The sequence below is a fragment of the Cryptotermes secundus genome, unplaced genomic scaffold (assembly GCF_002891405.2).
Source record: "Cryptotermes secundus unplaced genomic scaffold, Csec_1.0 scaffold354, whole genome shotgun sequence".
Lineage (NCBI taxonomy): Eukaryota > Metazoa > Arthropoda > Insecta > Blattodea > Kalotermitidae > Cryptotermes > Cryptotermes secundus.
Window position 1 is genome coordinate 402,641 of NW_019737392.1, and position 4,291 is coordinate 406,931.

The 4,291-nt window shown below is 36.8% G+C and overlaps 1 protein-coding gene across 1 annotated transcript in view; it reads right to left on the reverse strand.

The window, feature by feature from the left end:
• The window catches only part of LOC111870302 (glutathione S-transferase), a 22,671-nt gene extending 18,595 nt beyond the window's left edge, over positions 1-4,076 (reverse strand). The window contains exon 1 of the mRNA XM_023862470.1: positions 3,994-4,076. The gene's annotated coding sequence lies outside the window, so the exon portion shown is untranslated. The remainder of the gene's footprint in view (positions 1-3,993) is intronic.
• Between the last annotated feature and the right edge of the window lie 215 nt (positions 4,077-4,291).

A 4,291-nucleotide genomic window follows, 5' to 3' on the forward strand; every position in this document is an offset into this window, starting at 1 on the left:
GAGCAGAGGAATATCCTACACGAAATAAGAAAACAGAAGGCTAATTGGATTGGTCATATCTTACGCGGTAACTGCCTTCTAAAAGAAGTTATTGAAGGAAAGATAGAGGGGCGGATAGAAGTGACCAGAAGACGAGGAAGAAGACGTAAGAAGATGCTGGATGATCTTGGGGCCAGAAGAGGATATTTTCATTTGAAGGAGAAAGCTCTAGATCGCATCAAGTGGAGGAACTGTTTTGGAAGAGACTGTGGACCTGTCGTCTTGACAGATTACTGATGAATGAATGATTAATAAGATTAGCTTAGCGCTGCTTTAAGCACTGTGGTAGCGGCTTCTCGAGAAGGACTTATATCCATGGAGTTAGTTTGTTTGCATGTTTGTTTGTTTGTTTGGTTGGTTGGTTGGTTGGTTGGTTGGTTGGTGAAAGAAAGAGCTCAAATGCAATCGCCCTAGTGCAAGTACTTAAAATCAATTGAATTTTAAAACATTCCTTTTTTTGTAACCGAATTTATTATGTTTTATGATATCGCCCACTTAGTGGGTAAGGTAACAGAGAGCGTGACACATACGAGTAAACTGAGCTTCTCCAGATTTTCAGATTTTGTGAGGTTTAATGTTCTCACGGAGATTAATATGATAATTGCGGTCTTCTGGCATGTAACCTCATATAATTTTGTAGATATATACCACGTTTCTATATACACATCTCAGAAGAACGTAATCTTCATTGCAGATTTGACAACCATTGCCTTGTAAATGGCTCATCACGTTAAATTTTAAAGATCACTGGTTACTAGACCTATATATACATGAAGGATTTTTACTTCGCTGACCGGTTGCATGGTTCTGTGCTTCACGGCGACCGGTGAAACTCCGGCTGCGAAGAGCATACGAATTTTGCTGATGAATCAATACGGCTTTTGGCCGATAACTTTCGGAATTAAGCAGTTACAATTAAAAATTCACAGGAGATCTTGAAAATGCTGTCCTATCAATTGCGGATCGATCTTAGTTTCGACGACTGCAGAAACCAATTGAAAATATTAGCCCTGCTAGCCGGATCGCGCGACTGCAAGGCATGGATTACTGTTGTTCTATAGAGTCTAAGTTTCAGCAATTGTGTTGCCCTTCTTGCAGTAGACTATGACACTCCACCCTCTTGAACTAGACGCTTCAGTGATTTTTTAAGTGCATGTTCAAGTCGTGCTCCTATGTCATCTGCCTTTTCTCAGTAATCACTGGGCGCTCATGTGTTTGTTTCTTGTCTATTATGATTCTCGTTGATCTAATTCACCAGACTGTGAATTCTTTGTCTCCTGGGAACTCTTTCATAAAAATATTACGTCGAAATTTTCACCGACACTTCCTTGCAGATCCGTATTTCACATGGATGTTATGCAGAAATACATGCTGCTCTAAATTGCACGGCACCATGACGTACCACACTGCTCACAGACTGAGAACAAATGAGTAATGGAACTGATAACTGCTGTCTACCGCTGACAAATCATCAATTCCAACGTATGAACCGTACTGCTCACCGTGAAACATAATGCCGTCAAACGGTGCACAAGTTAATTGCTTTCCTTCGTTCCAAAAGTTATTGGCCATCAGACATGCTGGTTCATTGGCAAAATTCGTATGCATCTGGCGGCGGACAGTCCACCGGTCGCAGTGAACCGCAGAGCTGTGAACCGGTCAAAAAATTAAAAAATCTCTTTATAATATTTTTAACGTCATAACACTAAATTGTTTTCACAAAGTGTATTTATAGGTTTCGTATGATTCTCAGAATAGACAAAGTTTATTTTCCTAAAATGGATGTTTATCAGGTCTAATGTAGTTTCGGAATCCTGTATTGTGACAAAAAGAAAATTTCTGAGTAGTAATATCTGGCACTAGATTTAACAAGTAAACGGAACGCGCTTAACTGTGGGGCGATCGGCGATTTCCGTATGTTCGTCATGAAATGGTGTACAGGCTTTGTATTTTTTAAGATCATATTGGAAATGTCGCTCGGTGCTGAGAAGTGGTCACGCGATATCCCCGTTTATCTCTCTCACGTGCTGAAATAGAAGCTAGTGAATATTCCAGGCCTATTTTTTTTTCTTTCTCCAGAAATTAGGTTACCTGAGTAACCAAAATAAATTTCATCAATTATTTTACGCTCTAATTGAACCCAAATTGTTATATCTTAATTATAAAACAACAACGTATTCTACGATCCATGTTTTAGCTACATAGACCAAAACAGAATATAGTACAGCGGTCATCTCTTCTGCCTCACATGAGAAACGTCATTTGGTCGACTCAAATTTGCCCACAAAAATTGCGTATGCATTCTTATTCCTCAATCCGAGCTACACAATCCTGGCAATAGTAAATTAGACTACGTGTATTGATCACAGAAATTCTTCTACATGTAAGATACTGATTGTTTACTTACTTCATCCCTTTTTGGTAAAATATTTTACTTTGCACTTTTTTCAAATGATTTTAATTTATGTTATCCTAAAAAGATACCACAGCCCAAAGGAAAGGGGAAAATTGCTCTATAGTTTATTGCCAGTGTTTTGTGAAATAGGTAGTATGAAGAAACTTCTAACTGATTAATAGGCATTTCCTGAGTACATAATTTCCATTATAAATATACTATTTGTAACAGTTATAAAGTGGCACTTATATCTTACACTCATTTTCAAATTATGTTACTATTAATTTTATCATGATTTTATTGCAAGCTTTCTTTCCGGCATAGGCAGACATGTTTCACTTGTTTATATTTAATTACACAGTTCTCACTGGTTATGTAATGATACTGTATAAACTTCAGACATTACGTCCCTCACTGCGATGAGAGGTTAATCGCCTAGGTTGAATTAGGATAGGAGAGATTCCATGGCCTGTGTCACGTCATTATCCAGAAACGCATTTGCAAGACTAATTGTATGTCGTCAGGAGAATTAAGATTTCATTTTCTGGGACAATACTTCGATACTTACCGCTGCGCTGAACATCAGACAAATCTATATGTAACGGAGGACTACAATTAACATAAATATTGGATGAAAACGCTAACCTAACCCTTTGGAATGTAGTGATAAATACATTTACCAGATTAAACAATTTCACAATTTGAAAGCAAATTTCATTTTTGAGTTTCATTTATTTCCTTTAATTTTATTTGCAAGTTGTTTACCGACACCATCAGTAACTCAGACTTCATAGCTTCCAATTATAGGATAATTGACGAATAATTAATTGGAAGGTAAATGGAAGAAAACGATCATCACCAAATTTAAGGAATTATCGCGGAATTTTCCCGTAAGGACAGAAACGGCGAAAATACTCAGTCAATACACATTAATTTTTCCAAGACAGGTGAGGTATGTTCTCTTGAAGATAAATACAGAATATTTATGTGTTAGTTCAATATATAGATTTTCCGTATAAATAAGAACGTTAGGCGACCCCCTATTTTCCCAATTAGAAAATAAAAATAAATATATTTTGTACAAAACAGAACCCGTAATTTAGTTCTGAGGGTTATAAGAAAAAAGAAGCAAAAATTTTTGTATTAAGAAATAATGAATTCAGAATGTAATACATTAAATATAATTCTAGGTATTGTCACAAATATAATTAAAATTACCAATCTGATATCCTCATAATCAACTTCAGATTTAATCTAGAGGGCACTAAAACAAGGCGTCATTTCTTTTCTAAGAAGCAACATTTGAAAAAATGCTCACCTTATATTCGGGCTAATACGGCAGGAAATATGTCACTTACATTATATATAAATAATTTCATGAGCAATATTTTTCTTCAACTTATTTAACAACGCTGTCAGCGTCAAGACAGTATAGCATCGAGGGGTAATATTTCGGAAACCTTGTGCTGTGCTACATGTTATGTTTACGCGGTCTCAAGGCATTTCCTTTTGCGATGCTATTAATTGTCTATACTAGAGTACTCAAACTGTGAACTCACCTTGCAATATGACGGTATCAACTGTCAATTTCCAAGCCACTCGATGTAAACCAGTGTCTATCTGCAACACGACTGTGCCTCCACTCTCCGGCTTTCAATACAAATTCTTATCTATGCCGCCAGAGCCATCTATCGATTCCTCTCTTTGCGGGCCATTGTTTCACAGTCTCTGTGTTACCTCCGAACCCACAATTCCCAGCTGTCTAGTAACTGCCTCAAAACAAAGTCGTCGTCGTTACTGTTGTTGTTATTACCATTATTATTTTTGTTCATTAATGAGTAAATTATTACACTTTTT